Consider the following 19,540-nt stretch of genomic DNA (forward strand, 5'->3'; position numbering starts at 1 on the left):
AATGTTTACACTAGAAGGCATTCATATTTATCTGAAAGGGTTATAATGATTTTTTATTTTCTTTTATACGCTTTCCTTATGTAGTTTCCAAATTGTCTAAACTAAACATGAATTACTTTCATAATCATTTAAAAGTAATAAATGTTATTTAAAAAAATTCAAGGAAGCAATTTCCCTCCAGCATGCTTTATTTGCACAATGTTTGCTATCGATCACTCTGTTTTTCTTCAACACAAAGGGAAAAAAAAGTAGAGGCATTTAACATGAGCCTATCTCAAGAGTTATTAAGAGTGCCCTAATCATAGAAGAAGGAAAATGTGGGTTTTCTGAGAATATATTTGAGAGGCAAAAGGGTGCAGGGGAAAAGCCACTCTATTTAGAACCGAGGAACTTTTCAACACCAATTCTTCCATTAGGCTGGCAAGGCACTTCACAGTTTGGGAATTCATGCTTTGTTTTGTTTTTATGAATTTACTTTCAGCCAGCTCATCTCCAAGATGTGCCAGCTTGAGTTGTCGGTGATTTCAATTAAAATCCAAATGTGTTGAGCTATACAAATACATATGCTATTTGTAAGCTAGTATATGTTAGGGGTAATTTAACACATTAATCAATCTATTAATAAAATAATATTTGTAGGGTTTAAGAACACAAAGTAAGTTCACAGCTACTCTCTGCCACTTAATGGGATCTCTGAAGCAACAAGACTTCTCCTCACTTAAATCCCATAGGAAAGAATACTCGGTAGCCATGGGATTATTGTATAGACTAAAAGAAATAATACCTGTAGAACTATTTTGCAAGGAGCCTGACAAATTTAAGATTCAATAAACATTGGCAAATAAAAGAGTAGCAGTTATATTAGTAGTAATAATACTATTAGAAGTTTCATTACTATAAATGTAGTCAAGAAATTCCTCTATTATACACTGAGGTATTTAGGCTATGTATGTGTTTTCCATATTTCTTCTCCCAAAATTCAAAATGCAGTGCTAAAATAAATACAACAAGGCTAAAGAAATGTTGGTATGCATTAATTGGCCACCAGTACCTCTTCCTGGCATTTGTGAGCAGGGCATTTTCCCATCCTGTGTCTCTTACCCCAAATCTCTTCTTAAATTCCTAGTTTCTATGTTATTCATATTCAGTCTTTCCAAATCAGCATGTGATTTAAGTGCCTCGATTTCTTTAAGAGAGCCACAAGCAAACTGTAGCTCTTATTCTTAATTTATTAACAACTTTTATAGGTTAAACTATAAAAATATGAAGTGGTACTTTAAATAAATTAAATAATTTTAAATCATTCCAAAATCTACTACTCTAACTTATACTCATTATTTTATAACTATTCTTTCAAACAGTTTCATGTGGGTATTTGTGTGAGTTTATGTGAACTAGGATTTTTGTTGAAAAGTAAATATATTCTTGTTATTTAATTCTACCTTTACTTTTTACCCCTTACACTCCTACCATAACTTTTGCTCTTTCCTGATGTCAAGGAAAACTGCAGATTTTGTGCACATTATATAATGTTCATCCTTTATTTTTTTTTAACTTTTTTTATTGTATACTATAACACATATACAAAACAAAGAAATAAAAGTGCAAAAGTTTTCAAAGCACTCTTCAACAAGTGGTTACAGGACAGATCCCAGAGTTTGTCATGGGCTACCATATGATCCTGTCATATTTTTCCTTCTAGCTGCTCCAGAATATAGGAGGCTAGAAGGCCTAAATACTTTTTTATCACCACAATTGAATATTTTTCTTTTTTTTTTTTTGTGAACAATAACATATATACAAAAAAGCTATAAATTTCCAAGCACAGCACCACAATTAGTTGTTGAACATATTTCAGACTTTGGCATGGATTACAATTTCACAATTTTAGGTTTTACTTCTAGCTGCTCTAAAATACTGGAGACTAAAAGAGGTATCAATTTAATGATTCAGCATTCATGTTCATTTGTTAAGTTCTATCTTCTACGTATAATTCCCCATCACCTCTGATCTTTCCATACCTCTCATTGGGGTTGTTTGGGCTATGGCAATGCGAAATTTTTGCTACTGGAAGGGTCTGTCATTAATATGGGGTAGGGAGATGGAACTCCCTACTCCCTGAAGAAGCAGGGCTAGGTTTTAGGACTTATCTGGACCAGAGACTTATCTGGACTTTGTAGGTTTCTGGCAAGTTACTCTAGTGTCTGGAACCCTTGCGGAATCTTATAAATTGTCCTAGGCGTTCTTTAGGATTGGCTGGAATGGTCCTGGCTGGGGTTTGATAAGTTATGATCGATATAGCAAGGTCTACCTGAAGCTTGCATAAGAGCAACCTCCACAGTAGCCTCTTGACTTTATTTGAACTCTCTCTGCCACTGGCATTTCATTAATTATATTTCTTTTCCCCCATTTTGTCAGGATGGAATTGTTGATCCCATGGTGCCAGGTCTGGATTCATTGCTGGAAGACCTCTAACCATCACCAGGAAGATTTTCACCCCTGGATGTCATGTCCCACATAGTGGGGAAGGTAATGATTTCACTTGAAGAGTTGAGCTTAGAGAGACTGAGGCCACATTTGAGCAACAACAGAGGTCCTCCAGAAGTAACTCTTAGGCATGCCTATAGGTAGTCTAAGCTTCTATGCTACCCTACATATGCTTCACAACAGTAAGCCTCATGGTCAAGGGTATGGCCTATTGATTTGGGTATCCCTAAAGTTTGACACAGTATCAGGGGATAATGACCATAGATTTGAGGGTCTATTTCTGCACTCTCAATTCAATTCCATTGGTCAATGCTTCTGTTTTTGTGCCAGTACCAGGCTGTTTTGACCACTGAGACTTAATAATAGGTTTTAAAGTCAGGGAGTGTTATCCTCCCACTTTGTTATTCTATTTTAGGATGCTTTTAGCTATTCAGGATCTTTTTCCCTTCCAGATGAATTTTGTAGTTAGCTTTTCCAAATCTTCAAAGTAGGTTGTTGGAACACAGTAGTACTGTGTTGAATCTGTAGATCAACTTGGGGATAATTGACATCTTAACTATATTTGGCCTTCCTATCCATGAGCAGGGAATGTCTTTCCATCTATTTAGATCTCCTTTGATTTCTTTTAGCAATGTTTTGTAGTTTTCTGTGTACATGTCCTTTACATCCTAGTTAAGTTCATCCCTAAGTATTTGATTCATTTAGTTGCCATTTTGAATGTAATTTTTTCCTTAACTCACTCCTCAGCTAGCTCATTGCTTGTGTATAGAAATGTTACTGATTTTTGCACATTAATTTTATATCCCGCCACCTTGCTGAATTTATTAGCTCAAGTAACTTTGCTGTAGATTTCTCTGGATCTTCCAAATAGAGTATCATATCATCTGCAAATAATGAGAGTTTTACTTCTTCCTTTCAAATTTGGATGCCTTTTATTTCTTTGTCCTGCCTGATTGCTCTAGCTAGAACTTCCAGCACAATGTTGAATAATAGTGGTGACAGTGGGTATCCTTGTGTTGTACCTGATCTTAGGGGGAAGACTTTCAGTCTCTCTTCATTGAGTATGATGCTGGCTATTGGTTTTTCATATATTCCCTTCATCATACTGAGATAGCTACCTTTGATTCCTATCTTTGGGAGTGTTTTTATCAGAAAAGGATGGTGAATTTCGTTGAATGTTTTTTCAGCATAAACCAAGACGATCATGCAATTTTTTTCCCTCTTGATTTGTTAACGTGCTGTATTACTTTAATTGATTTTCTTGTGTTGAACTATCCTTGCATTCCTGCTAAAAACCCCACTTGGTCATGGTGTATAATTCTTTTAATGTGCTGTTGGATTCGATTTGCTGATATTTTATTGAGAATTTTTGTATCTATGTTCATTAGAGAGATCGGGCTGTAGTTTTCCTTTCTTATAGCATCTTTACCCAGTTTTGGTATTAAAACGATATTAGCTTCATAAAATGAATTAGGTAGACTTCCTTTTGCCTCAACGTTTTGGAAAAGTTTGAGCAGGATTGGTGTTAGTTCTTTCTGGAATGTTTGATAAAATTCCCCTGTGAAGCCATCTAGCCCTGGGCTTTTCTTTGTAGGAAGATTTTTGATGATTGATTGAATCTCTTTACTTGTGATTGGTTTGTTGCAATCTTCTATTTCTTACTGAGTCAGTGTAGATTGTTTGTGCATTTCCAGGAATTTGCCCATTTCATCTAAGTTGTCCAGTTTGTTAGCATATAGTTGTTCATAGTATCCTCTTATGATTCCTTTTATTTCTTCAGGCTCTGTGGTAACGCACCATTTCTCATTTCTGGTTTTATTTATTTGCATCCTCTCTTTTTTTCTTTGTCAATCTTGCTAGTGGCCCATCAATTTTATTGATTTTCTCAAAGAACCAACTTTTGGTTTTATCAATTCTTTCTTTTGCTCTTTTGTTCTCCCATTCATTTATCTCTGCTTTAATCTTTGTTATTTCTCCTCTCCCATTTGCTTTGGGGTTAGTTTACTGTTCTTTCTCAAGTTCCTCCACATGTGCTGTTAAGTCCTCGATTTTTGCTCTTATTTATTTCTTAATATAGGTATTTAAGGCAATAAATTTTCCTCTCAGCACAGCCTTTGCCACATTCCATTAGTTCTGATAAGTTGTATTCTCATTTTCATTGGTCTCCAGATAGCTACTAACTTCTCTAGCAATTTCTTCTTTGACCCATTGGTTGTTTAAGAGTGTGGTATTTAATCTCCATATATTTGTGAATGTTCTCATTCTTTGGTGGTTATTGAGATCCAGTTTCATCCAATTGTGACCAGAGAAAGTGCTTTGAATAATTTCAATATATTTGTATTTATAAAGATCTGTTTTGTGTCCCAGCATATGATCTATCCTGGAGACTGTTCCATGAACACTAGAGAAGAATGTACAACATTGTGCTTTGGGGTGCAATGACCTATATATGTCTGTTAGGTCTAATTCATTTATCAAGTTATCTAACTTCTCTATTTTCTTGTTGATCTTCTGTCTGGTTCTTCTATCTATAGAGGAGTATAGTGTATTGAAGTCTCCTACTATTATTGTTGAAACATCTATCACTCCCTTCAGTTTTGCCAATGTCTGTCTCGTGTACTTTGGAGCTCCTTGAACTGGGAGCATAAACATTTATGATTGTTAAGTCTTCTTGCTGAATTGACCCTTTAATTAGTATCTAGTGTCCTTCTTTGTCTCTTAGGATGTCTTTACATTTAAAGTCCATTTTGTCTGATATTAGTAGAGCTACTCCTGCTTTCTTTTGGTTGCAACTTGCATGGAAAATCTTTTTCCATCCTTTCACTTTCAATCTGTTTGTATCCTTGTGTCTAAAATGAGTCTCTCATAAGCAGTATATAGCTGGATTATGTTTCTTAATCCATTCTGCCAGTCTGTTTCTTTTAATTGGTAAATTTAATCCATTAACATTCAAAATTATTACTGAAAATGCATCTCTTGATTCCACCATCTTATCTTTTCTATTTTATTTCTCAGATCCATATTTTTTCCTTCTTTCACTTTGTATTATTTAAATTATCCTTAGTGGTGCTCCTCAATTCTGTGCCCCCCTCCAGACATCCCTCTCCTGTTTTTTTTCTTCCAGCCTGCCAAACTCTTTTTTTAGTATTTCCTGTAGGGCCAGTCTCTTGTTGAGAAATTCTTTTAGGACTTCTTTGTCTGTGAAAACTTTAATCTCTACCTCAATTTTGAAGGACAATTTGACTGGGTACAGAATTCTTGGCTGCAAGTCTTTCTCTTTCAGGATCTTGAATATATCATACAACTGCCTTCTTGCTTCCATGGTGCTAGTTGAGCAGTCTGAACTCAGTCTTATTTGATTTCCCTTGTATGAAGTAGATTGTTTTTCTCTTGCCACTTTCACGATTTTCTGCTTCTCTTCAACATTAAACAGTCTGATTAGTTTGTGCCTTGGAAAGGCCTATTTGGATTTATTCTGTTTAGAGTTCTTTGGGCTTCTTTGACTTGTATATTTATGTCCTTTATGAGGGTCAGGAAGTTTTCCTCCATTATATGCTCAGTTACTCTTCCTAGCCCTTTACCTATCTCTTCTCCTTCTGGAATACCAATGATCCTTATATTTTTGAACTTTGTTTTGCTTATCATTTCCCTCAGTTCCCATTCAATTTTTTTCCTTCTTTTTTTTTTGCCACTTGCCATTTGAGTCTTCAAAGTTCATTATCCTTGTCCTCTATATCACTTATTCTTTCACCTGTCTCTTCAAATTTGGTGTTGTGTAGCTCTAGTACATTTTTTATTCAGTCAAAAGAGTCTTAAATCTCTGTAACTTCTGCTATTTTTATATTTATTCTTTCAAATTCCTCTTTGTGCTCTTCTACTGACTTCTTGATCTCTTTCATGTCATTTACTACCCCACTTATTTTATTAAGTAGAGTTGTATGAACATATTTGATTAGTTGTTCCAATGTCTGTGTCTCCTCTGGTGTTTTAATTTGGTCATTAGGCAGAGCTATATCTGTCTGCATTGTTATATGCTTAGTGATCTTCAGCTGTCTTTGTGACATATAAATATCTTGATTGATTTACTTTGGGAGTTGATTTCTTTCAGTAGTCTAAGGCCTTGTGTTTGTGGGATGGTTGTACGGCAGGGAGCAGGGCACAGGGTGGAGCGCTCAGTACAGTGATTTGTTTCAGGGCAGGTATGGGCACAGGTTGGAGATGTTATGCTGATGTTTGTGAATGTGAGCTCCCAGTGGCCAAGGAGGATGTAGCTGTGCAGGTGCGCCAGTTTGGGGGACATAATCCTGGAGTGTGCTGGTCTAAGGCATGGGGTCCTTTGCACGCATGTGTAGAGCTGCGGCAGCAGGTCGACATCATGCCTTTGTGGATTGGGGGCAAATGTGACATGGCTGCATAGGTCAGCACTTTCTCAGAGCTGGGAAATGAGGCTGAGGGCTATGCACCTGTGTGGTTCTAGGACTGCTGTAAACTGCAGTTCCCAGAGCTGAATGATGTGATTGAGGGCCTGTGTGCATGCTTGGGCTTGGGAGTGCCATAAATGGATGCACTGAGCTCAGGGAGGCTGGGGTGAGGCTGTGTGACACTATGGGGAGGGGGCGGGGGAAGCCTAGGTATGGAGGTTAGTGCCCATAACCTTTATGCACAGGCAACAGCCTGTAGGGAACAGGGAACAGGAAGGGGGAGGTAGTACTCTGGAGGAGTGCAGGATAGATGGGTTGGGCTGCACTTGGGGTAGGGGGTGGGGCAGATACGTGCACTGGGGGCTGATGGGGTGGGGGCGCCTGGAGCACGGAGAATGGGAAAGGGTGACAGGGTTCAGGTGTGGGGTGTGGGATAAGTCACCAGTCACAGGGCTGCACTGGTGAGGGTAGCACATCCAAGGAACGCAGCCTGGCTTACTTCCTAGTCCCCGGCTTCAGTCCCCACACAGCTCTGCACCTATATGGCAGGCTCCGCTTTCTGATCTCAGTTCCTTGTCCTCTGTAACCAGGACTGCCACATGTAGTGCAGAAGGCCCTCCCAAATTGCCGCCTCAGTTGCTTCCCTAATTTTCTGTGGAGCAGAGCTAATCTCCAGCTACTCTCATTGGCCATTTTCCCACAAGTCCGTATAATGTTCATCTTATCTCATAAAAATATAAGGAACTGCAAAAAAAAAAATGGTCTCAAGTTCATAATGTACATTCTAAAATACTTGGTGTGAAAACACTAATATCTGTAACTTGCCTTGAAACATCATGAAAAATGATAAATTGAGAGATGGATAGACAGATATGTGATAAATAAAGCAAAATATTAATTGCAGAACATTGGAGGTAAATAGATGAGTGTGTGCCACAAAATTATTTCAATTTCTTCTTTAATGTTTGAAACTTTTCATAGGGGAATGTTGGGAAAAGATAAACTAGAAAAGCCCCCAAATGCCTTGATAGACACTTCTAAAGACTAAGCTTGATGCACAATCAATGATCTAGGGAAGAGAGAATGAGATAATCAGGAGTAAACTCAGCAGATTGCAGGAAATGGAAGGAATGAGTGTCAGGAAAAGCAGTTACAGACTTAAGATGCTAGGGAAAGAAAAGCAGCCATACTTGGAAGCTACCTGGATATTCAGACTGGAATTTGATCAGATAATTTTAGCCTAATGGAAATTCTAGAAGTCACACAGTGCTGGTAAAGGCTAGAATTCCAAAAGGCCATAGGGAAGAGATATGACTGAGTAAGCCAGGTATTTATTTGAAATCCCTATTTTCTATTCTGGGTTGGCTCAAAAACTAAGCTAGATCCTGAATGTGCTGAGGAGGGAGGCTCACAGCTCACTGTTATGGTTGCAGGTGAAAGGCTGAATATTTCTTGAAGGAAATCTGAATGGTGAACTTCCCAGATGGCTATCCTGGTTATCATGGATACTATACTGTTGCCACACTCTTTGCTAAATAATCTGTAAGTACTATCTCCTTTAATCTAATGCAAGCCCTCTGGCTAAATGTTATTCTGATGCACATGATGTGGAGGAGGAGACAGTCTCATATAAGCTGAACATCTAAAGAATGTTGAGTTATGTTCAGATAGACAATAATGGGTAGTTTCACTTTTTTCTGTAAAAGGCTTAGTTTTAGGTATAGCGAAGGTGGGGTTCACTGACCCTCTCCATAGATGTTCTCTGTTATGTCTCATACAATCTTGTCTTGTGCATGTGAAGCTTCGTATTCAGTCAAAGATGCAAGAGGACCTTGGCATAACCTTCTGGGGCTCCTTCTCTATACAAATCCTACCTCTCCAACCCCCTTCCCTGCCAGGACCAGCCAGTTTCTCGTTCTAATCTCCAATGTTTATGTCCTTGTTCAGCAAGACCATTGCTCTGTGCTTGGGTATCACCTCTCCATGCCACAGTTTGGAGATTCCCTCTGGTAGAAGCCAGATGAATTTGGAGCTCAGCTTGTGCTTCTCTTTGTTCACGGATCACATCTCTGGACTGTTTGTTTTCCAGTGCCCTGAAAACAATTGCTTCATTTTTTTTTTTTTTACCAATATCATACTTATGGTGGGAGGTTAAATCTGATAGCCATTACACCATTAACTTCAGAATCAGAGAAGTTCATGTACTTCCACTCTAACAGGATCAAACTCATATACTATTCAGAATTGAGCTCCACTTATTATTTGAGGCATAATGTAAGTTCCTTATAGAACTCAGAGTTCCCTGACTCATCCAGATGACCAGTCACAGGGCAGTTGTTAGTATGAGTGCTGGGAGCCCTTTTCTTTCTCACTGTGCTATGGTTAGGTAAAACTGTGGCTCAAAACATCACTCAGATTATGCTGGCATCTCTCATAGAGGATTATGTTGGGGAATTACAGATTTTGATAACCATAGAAGAGGGCTGACTCTAGTTCTTCATTGCATTCATCAAACATGCTACATATTTATTAGTTTCTTATTGCTGCTACAACAAAGTACCATGATTTTATTCTCTTATAGTTCTGGAATTCGGAAGTTTGAAAGGAATTTTAAGACTAAAAACCAGGTGTCAGAAGAGCTGATTCCTTCCTGAGGCTCCAGGGGATTCTCCTTGTCTCTTGAAGTTTCTAGAGACTGCTGGCAACCTCAGTTCATGGTTGCATTATTCCCACCTCTGTTTGCACCCTTACATTGCTTTTCCTCTCGCACTGCCTGTCTCCCTCTTACAATGATTTTTCTGACTACACTGAGCCCACCCGGGTAGTCTATGATAATTTCCCAATTTCAAGAACTTAATTTAACCCCATCATCAAAGTCCTTTTCATCACATAAGATAATAAATTCACAGATTCTGGGGATTAGAACATGAACATCTTTGGGGGGGCCGCAATTGACCCTACTATAGATGTCAAGAGGGAAATTTCTCTGAAATCCCTATTTCAACCATTTTTAATCCATTAGCTACCTTTTCAAATATATTTTTACCCCAGCCCTTAGATGGCTTAAAAACTTAACCACTACCAACAATGAAACCAAAACAATTGGAACAGTTTTAAATTAATACTATAGACCCATGGGTAATTTCCTGTAAATTGTTCAGGAATGTATATGTATAAATTATATATTATTTCAGGAAGATATATCACCCTAGAGATCAACCTGTTGCAATCTCAATGGAATGGAAATTTCATTCAAAATAAAATTTAAAACTGGCTCTGTAATAAAGCTCAAATTCTGAGAATGAGCTAACTGTGCATGTTTACAATTTACCTCTTTCTAGGGGTTCTATTTCGCAAATTCTGTCTTCTGTGCATAGTGACTTTGCAAAATAACTTCCAACAATTCTTCACAGGCTCCATTCTCCTTAATGCAGACTTGCCTTTCCTGTGTAAAACTGTGTAAAATTCTAATAATATTCCCCTAGGGTTTTTTCCCTTCCTTCTCTGTAACATGAAAAAAAGATGCATAGATATTCATCAAAAACTCAGAGCACTTTAGCAGATTAAATGTCAGTTCTTATGAAATTGTAATAGTATGTGAAAACACGCAGCCTAGCTACAGGTAGCTTTATGTGTATTTCTATTTCTTTCTGAACTATTAAAGATAATGTAGATAATTCACTCTTTTTTTAATGGTATTTTTTTTTAATGGTAGGCTTTTCTCCCAAGATGGGACAGAACTTTTACAGGCAATTTATTCCCTTTGCTTCAAATGGTCCTAGGTATGAGGAATGAATAAAGGCCTTTTTCAAAGAATTCGAAATTCAAAGAATATGTATCAATTATACAAAATCAAACAGCAAAGCCAGAATTCCAAATTAGGATTTTTAATAGCCCTTCTCCTACCCAGTAGCTCAAAATTATATTTGGTTACACTGCTGACTCTCAGGCATGTTAAACTTGACCTTTAACCTACCAGAAGCCTTTTATAAAGGATGATCTGCTCTGTTCAGAGCCATCTACCTCTCCTAGCACAGGACTAAGCAAACTAAAAGCTGATGCTTGATACACTAAAGAAGGACTTCATTCAATACTTCCATTCATCAAAGATTCCATTAGAAAAGTCAGTTTAGAGAGAGAGAGAGAGAGAAAGGAGACAGAAGAAGAATATTATACATATATTATTTTATCATATTATATTATATTGTAGTATATTATATATTTAATTAATTTCATTTACAAACACTCCTATTCACCAAACATACGCTCCCCCTTCATCCTTCCCCATTTATATTATACACATTACAATACATTATATATATTTTCTTTCCCATCTGTATTATATACATTATATATATTTTCTACAATATTTTATATATATTAGGTGGTTTAAATCTGTTTGTACCCCAGGAAAATAAGCTACTAAATTTAATCCATTCCTGTGGGCATTACTCAATATAAATAAGATCTTTTGACTAAGGAGTGGCCCAACTGAATCAGGATGGGTCTTAATTCTAATACTGGAGTTCTTTAAAAGTGGCATGAAGTTCAGACAGAGAGAAAGTCACAGGAAGCAAGATGCTGAACATCAATGGGACCCAGAAAAGAAGGAAGAGACCAGGAGATGCTGCCACGTGCCTTGCCATGTGGCAAGCTAAAGACCAAGGACTGCCAGCAACCAGTCCCAGAACACCTTGGTTTGAACTTTTCCCAGCCTCAAACCATGGGCAAACAAGTTCCCATTGTTTAACCCAATTCATGGTATTTGCTTGGGCAGCGTAAGAAACTAATGTGTATATATTACATATACTGATATACATATATCAAAGAATTTGCAAAGAACTATAAATAAGACAGAGCAACAACCCAATGGGAAAACGGACAACAAAACTAAATAAGTTAAAACAGTGCTTATACAGACACTTCATAAAAGAAGATATCAAAATGGCCAATAAAGCTAAGAAAATGTGCTGTTTCATTAATCATCCAGAAAATGAGAACAAAACCACAACATAAAACCTCTAAACATCCACCGAAACAGCAATTGAATAAAAGCATGAATAATTTTAGTAGCAAAAAGTGCCAAGACTTATAAGGATGCAGAATGCATAGAACTCTCCAACAATGTGAGAGGAAGGGTAAGTTGATATACCCTCTTTGGAGAACTGTGTCAGTTCAATGCATTGCTGGCATCAATTCTCTATCCTGCCCTGTGTCAGTGTTCTCTGCCATCATGAAGCAAAGTCTAATCTCCATCTTTCGATTCTATGTTCGTCTATCTGACTTGCTTTGGACATTGTTAGCAAATGTTACACAAGCAAAACCTTGTAAAAAGCACTGTGCATTCCCACTTATGCCTTTGCATCTCTGTCTTTTTATTGAGAACATCCCTGCACTGGGCTGCGAGAAAATGAAAGGCACCTGGGGAGATTTGGTTTTCCCTTGTCCCAGCTGAGGCCTGTCTAGATCAGCCAATAGCCAATCAGTCTTATGCATGAGACCAAGCTCAACCAAGAACAGTAGAACCATCGAGCCAAACCCCAGCTCACTATATACACTTGAGCAATAAATTCTTATTTTTGTATGCTACTGAGTTTTTACAGTTATCACAAAAAGTTACTCTGGCAATAGATAACAGTTTTGCAGTATTTCTGAAAACTGAATATGACCTTATGACCTAGAAGCTTATTTCTGGGTAAATCCCAATAGAAAAGAATCCGTATGTTCCCCAAAAACACACGGAGTAATGTTTATAACAGTATATTCATAACAGCCCCCTCTCCAAAAGCCTCTGCAGACTACAATCAAGAGCTGAACACAATAATTCGTGGTATAGTCTCCCGATAGAATACTATACAGTAAGGAGAATGACAAATCTCCAACTGCACATTACCGAGCAAAGAAACCAAACACGAAGTGAATAATCTATGCTATTAGAAGCAAGGTTAGTGCATACCCTTATATGGGGCAGGGAGTTGAAGCAAGAAGGAGGATGGCTTCTGACATGCTGATGAGATCTGATTTCTTGATCTGGGAATTGGTAACACAGGTATTTTTAATTTGTGAAACATCAATGCTGGATTACACCTGTGTTTTTGTTTGAAAACAAAAATGTGTTTTTCAACTTGCAGCATGACAAATATAAGGCATTCTATAGTCATAAGTATTTGGGAAATAGTGCATAATCTGTGTCCTCTGAGAGAATTATCTTTCATATCTTTAAGCTCTGAGAAGTCTGACAACAGAAATGTAGTTCTTTCTCAGTAACACTCATTACTCACAGCCCCCCAGAAGAAATGCTCTTTGGTTTCAAGGTGGAACACCTCAGACTGGGTGATCCCCAAGGCCTCCTTTAGCTGAAATTATAAAATATGGGAGTAAAGTTCTTCATATGGATTGACAGTATTGTGAACTGCTGAGTAGGACTGCCTAATTTCAGAAAACGCTGTTACACATTAGGTCTAGGGAGCAGAGAATCATATGAGGTTAGAAACCAAGCTCCCTGACTCTAACCTCAACTTGCAACAGCCATTATAATACTGGTCTGGACAAATTATGTGTATATATCATACTGTGAAAACTTAAGTTAATATTTGCTCAGTTTACATTATAAGGATGTTACAAAAATAAAATTGCAAATGAAATAAAATATGTAAAATGTGGTTCAAAATTCATTTATGCTAGAAAAACGAAGGCAGAATAAGGAACTGCCTTAAGCTTTGAAGGCTATAACTACTAAAGACTAGAAGAGGTGACCTCAACTTTATTAGGGATCACTGGGTGACTTTCCAAAAGGTTTGCATCAATTTATGCTATTGCAAATCCTCATTTTATACAACATCAGTTTTCCAACACCAGTGCTTGCTTCTTTGGGAATTGACTTCTGCAAGAGGTTACCCTGTTAGACAGTTTGCCCAAGCCTCTAAGAATCCCTGCACTCCATTTAAGGGCCAAGACTCAGGCCCACAGTGACCTAAAAGGATTCCCATCTCTCAGTGCTGTTTCATGATCTGAAGCCACTTGCTTTCTTAGTGTCCAAAGCTTATGAGTTTAGCCCATTAACTGTAAACACAAGTCTACCATAATTGAAAGTTGCATTTAAGAACAAAGAAAAGGAAGGTCAGGCCTCGGGCATTCACATTCTTAGATGTTTCCTACAAAGACCCAATCTATCCTTTTATGGCCCAGATTTTTTTTTAACTCTTCTAGGTGGGGGTAGATGATTGGCACTGACGTGCTCTCTTTCAGGGACACCACCACTTCAGCATCAACACAGCTAGCCCTGTGCAAGCTACCATGGCAAGAAACATGGTGCCACCCTGAAACCAGTTCTTACAGGCGCATGTGAAATTACAGAAGGCCCCACCATCTTGGAGGAGGTGCTATGCAGCATAGATTCTCCCGAGGGTGGGGGGAAACTGGAGGGACCATGGCTAAAGGGTTCATTCACACAACGACAGAAGGTACTGGGAGGCCTGGGTACCAGGGTTTGAAAAGATGACTTGGAGACTGGGGTGGGACAGGGGGAGAAGGGAAACGCAGAGTGAGGAGAAAGGAGCCACAGTTAGGGGAAGTGCCACTCTGCTGGCACTTCCTTAATTCCTGACTGTGCTGGTTTGAAAGGAAGGATGCCCCCTAAGAAAAGCCATGTTTTAATATAAACCCTATTTCATAAAGGTAGAATAATCTCTATTCAATACTGTAATGATGATCTCAGATCATCTCCCTGGATGATGTGATTTAGTCAAGAATGGTTGTTAAACTGGATTAGGGGATGACATGTCTCCACCCATTTCAGTGGGTCTTGATTAGTTTCTGAAGTCCTATAAAAGAGGAAACATTTTGGAGAGGGAGATTCAGAGAGAGCAGAGAATGCTGCAGCACCTCAAAGCAGAGAGTTCCACCAGCCAGCAACCTTTGGAGATGAAGAAGGGAAATGCCTCCCGGGGAGCTTCATGAAACTGGAAGCCAGGAGAGAAAGCTAGCAGATGACGCTGTATTTGCCATGTGCCCTTCCAGCCAAGAGAGAAGCCCTGACTGTGTTCACCATGTGCCTTCTCACTTGAGAGAGAAACCCTGAACTTCATCGGCCTTCTTCAACCAAGGTATCTTTCCCTGGATGCCTTTGACTGGACATTTCTATAGACTTGTTTTAATTGGGACATTTTCTCGGCCTTAGAACTGTAAACTAGCAACTCATTAAATTCCCCCCTTTAAAAGCCATTCCGTTTCTGGTATATTGCATTCCGGCAGCTAGCAAACTAGGACACTGACCCATGGGCAATATGAGGTGACATTTACTGTTGTTTTAGGCTGCTACATTCTGGGATAATTTATTATTCAACAATAGATAATACAATGCCCTTGCTGGTCTCTAACATCCCAGGCATATTCCTTATTTAGGGTCTTTGCATGTGCTGTTCCCTCTGCCTGCAATGCTTTTTGCTAGACAGCAGCATGATCGCAGACCTTCAATGACCACTATTTCAAAAAAACAGTTGTCCTTCCTCCCCCATTTCATAGCCCTCTTGTCTGTTTATTTTTTCCTGCTTGACAATTATTACTGTCTCCCTACTTGCCCAGTGCTTGGTACAGTGCCTTCATGGTAAGCACTCAGTATGTATTTGTGGTAATAGAATATATTACTTCGTAGTGGTGAACTCCCAGCAGCCTCACCCAGGATCTGTGAATTCTTGGTGCCCAGCAGCAAACATACAATATGGTAAGCAGATATACAGTGCAATCACTTTCTTCTTTTCTCCCTGCATGCAAGAGAGTATGACAGTTAGCCTATAGGATGGTGTCCAATGACCTCCACTTGACAGTCATGCCTTTATGTAGTCCCCTTTCCTTAATGTGGCTGGGATCTGTCACTTGTTTCTAATCAATAGAATATGGCAAAAGTGACTGGATGTCCTGTTCATGATGATGTTACATAAAATTGTAACTTCCAGATTGGTAGCAGACTATGTCACCTGCTTAAAGCAAGCTTTATTGAGACCTTGCCAAGAGCCAGCAAGAAACCAAGGCTCTTAGCCCAACAGCGCACAAGGAACTGAACTGCCAACTACCACGTGATCTTGGAACTGGATCCTTCCCCAGCTGCACCCAGTTGAGCCCACTGTCCTAGCCAGCATCTCAACTGCAGCCTTGTGAGAGACCTTGGGCCAAAAGATGCAGTGAAATCAGGCCTTGACATCTACTTCTCAGAAACTGTGAGATAATAAGTAAGAGCTGCATTAAGCTATTACGTTTACTGTAATATGTTAGATCACTAATGCGAAAGATGACTGTCCACAATGGTCAAAATTTGATGTTTCTCTTCTTTCATGAAGAGGATGCTCTGTTTGCAGAATCATGATTTGGGATGTGATCTAGATAAGGGGCCCACTCTTGGCTGCCTACCAGACTATCTGTGGATGCTTGAACCCCCGCCACAGCTAATCAAGCAGAATCTCCAGTGGTGGAACCTGCTAGTATTTTTATAAAAACTCTCTTCCATGCATCTCACCCAAAATATGAGCTGCAATGGAGGAAATAGTAGCTTTATTGTCAGTAAATCTAGCAACACCACCTTAGCCAACTGATCAAAGTCAACATTACCAATAACAAGACATAACAACATAGACCCTCTGCTATGATGCACTGAGAAGGGCGGAACATCACTGCTATTTTATTTCTGCACAGAATGCATTACCTCAACATAATCATGAGAAAACATTGGTTCAGCCAAAATTGCAGGATATTCAACAAAATAACTGGCCAATAGTTTTCTAAAGTGTCTTAAGAAGAGACCAAGGAAGCATTACAGATTGGAGGACACTACAGAAGTAAAAACTAAATGCAAAGTGTAATCCTGAACTGAAACTTGGAGTTGACGAAGGAAAATAGTGGGGAAACTGGTGAGATTTGAATAAGTTCTGTAGTTTACTAGTATGATATTAGTATTAATCTCCTGCTTTGACAATTTTACTAGGGTTCTATAAAATGTTAATATTATGAGAAGCTGAGTGGAGGTTACATGGGAACTTTGTTTTATAACTTTTCTAAAGGTCTAAAATAATTTCCAAATAAAAAGTAAAAAATTAAAAAAAAATAAGAGAGGGTTTTATTTTTGTGGACATGTGCTGTGCTGACAGGACCCAATGGGGTCTAGTTCATATGATTGTGGTGTTGTGCCCTGACAGCTTTAATATCCAGTTAACGTTGTGGTGTGGGACAGTAGCACCACAGGGCAACAACACGATTGCTGAGGTTCTGAAGTCTTGGAAACTGCAGGCTTAAATTAAATGCCTCTTTCTGAAATTAATTAAGTACTTTAATGCCTCAAAAGGTTTGTTTTTTTTCTCAATCAAACTATGGAGTATTCAGGCCTCATTTCAAAGGTGCTTATTCAAATGAGGATTTGCTACTCTGAAAGACCACCCTGATACTGAGCTGAGGTTATCACTGGCATGTCTTTCATTCCTAATAGTTGCTCTTCAATACAGAGTTCCTTTGAAACTGGTAATTTCTCCAAATGAAATGAAGATTCATATGAAGGTTTAGATAATGTTCTTATGTGTGTGTGTTTTGATTTCTCTGAACATACGTAATAGGCCTTTTGGCCCATAAGGATTTGAGACCCTGGTGTGTTTTAATCTGTTTGTTTGTTTGTTTAATATGTGTTTTTATTAAAGTATAATGTGCTTATAAAAGTGTACCAATCGTAAGTGGATAATTCAGTAATGACTTAACCAAAGAAAGAAAGCTTGTGATCAGTACAGAGATCAGAAAACAGAGCGATACTATACATGAGAAGTTGCCTTTTTCCATTTCCACTCCCTACCCCTTCACCTGGTCTAATGAATTATACCATCTAAATCAGATTTCTCCTTTCACATAGGCATCCAGACATAAGAAACAATTTGCCCAAGGTCATATAAGGAGTTATTACAAGAAGGAATTGATGACTCCTTATGCCCTATCTAGTGTCCATACTGCCATATCATGTTGCCTCTGATCTTGTTTTAATTTTAACCAAATACGGCAAGAAATGCAGTGATGCATTAAGTGTGACTCACTGTCTCTATTATGGGGGTCAAGTCTTTCAAGTTTGCAATTTTTCCATCCGTGGTATGTTCCTTCTTCCTTTGTTCTTTTCTTCTGGAATACTGCGTCTTTCACACATGTTGGTGATTGAGTCATGTCTCCACTAAGGCATATTCACGTACCAACTCCTGGTACTGTGGGTGTGACCCCATTTTTAAATGGGACTTTGAAGATGTTACTAGTTAAGGTATGCCCAAACTGGATGAGGGTGGACCTTAGTCCGATATGACTGAAGTTCTTAAAGCAAAGGAAATTGGATACAGATGGAGAGGAGCAGCCAGAAGTCGAAGTCAATGGAATCTGGAAAAGAAAGAAGATGCCACCATAGACACACCCATGTGACAGAAAAGCCAAGGACCAAGATGACTGGCCACCTGGCTTACAATATCACACACTTCAGATAGATAGCATCATAATGCAGATGTCTTGATTTTAGACTTATCCTAGCCTGAAAACCATGAGCCAATATTGCCTTTTCAAAGATGAAGAGAAAGAATGAAAAAGAAAAGTCTCCATTGACTAACCCTCATCTGCCAAAAGATATTTAATTTTGTGGCATTTCACATTGTGCAAATGTAATATGAAGGAAAAGTATAACCAAAAAAAAAAGATTCATGTTTCTGTTATGTAATTCAAACCATAAAAAAATTTAGACCACCTGCTAGAATTTGGACACATTCAATACACCACATTTACTGCTTCCAAATACCTTCAGATTCAAAGTTTACATCTATCTACCTTTCATTCATCTGGCATAGAGTAAAATCAAGAAATATTTGGTGAATAAATGAATCTACACCATAGCCCAGGTTTTCTTGCTTCACTGCCTAATAAATGGTCTCTTAATCTAAATTTGTTCCAACTTAATCAATTCCCACATTGCAGAAAAAAATCTTCAGAATACTCAATAAATAACTGATCACAGCACCTTCCCCACTACTGCAATTAGATTCCAAGATCTGAGAGTCATCCTCCAGACTTGCTGTTCTAGTTTGCTAGCTGCCAGAATGCAATATACCAGAAACAGAATGGCTTCTAAAAGGGGGAATTTAATAAGTTGCTAGTTCACAGTTCTAAGTCTGAGAAAATGTTCCAATTAAAACAAGTCCATAGAAATGCCTAATCTAAGGCATCCAGGGAAAGATACCTTGATTCAAGAAGGCCAATAAAGTTCAGCGTTTCTCTCTCATCTGGAAAGGCACTTGGTGAACACAGTGTCATCCGCTAGCTTCCTCTCAAGCTACCCAGGAGGCATTTTCCTTCTTCATCTCCAGAAGTCACTGGCTGGTGGACTCTGCTTCATGGTTCTGTGGAATTCTGCTGTGGCTTTCTCATGGCTCTAAAAAAGAGACTCTCTCCAAAATGTTTCCTCTTTTAAAGGATTAATGGGTGGAGTCACAACTTCATGGAAACTATCTGATCAAAAGTTACTGCCCACAATTGGGTGGGTCATATTCCCATAGGACCAATCAAAATGCTCCCAGCCAGCAATATTCAATGAGGATTCAAAGACATGGTTTTCTGGGGTCCACCACAGATTC

At 38.5% G+C, this 19,540-nt stretch overlaps 1 long non-coding RNA gene across 1 annotated transcript; it reads left to right on the plus strand.

The window, feature by feature from the left end:
- The first annotated feature begins 6,612 nt into the window (after nt 1-6,612).
- On the plus strand, nt 6,613-10,178 carry LOC143653222 (uncharacterized). The gene is made up of 3 exons (XR_013161170.1): nt 6,613-6,766; nt 8,342-8,450; nt 9,490-10,178. It is a non-coding gene; the product is annotated as an uncharacterized LOC143653222 (long non-coding RNA).
- Nucleotides 10,179-19,540: the final 9,362 nt, after the last annotated feature.

This window comes from Tamandua tetradactyla, chromosome 13 (genome assembly GCF_023851605.1).
Source record: "Tamandua tetradactyla isolate mTamTet1 chromosome 13, mTamTet1.pri, whole genome shotgun sequence".
Taxonomy (NCBI): Eukaryota; Metazoa; Chordata; class Mammalia; order Pilosa; family Myrmecophagidae; genus Tamandua; species Tamandua tetradactyla.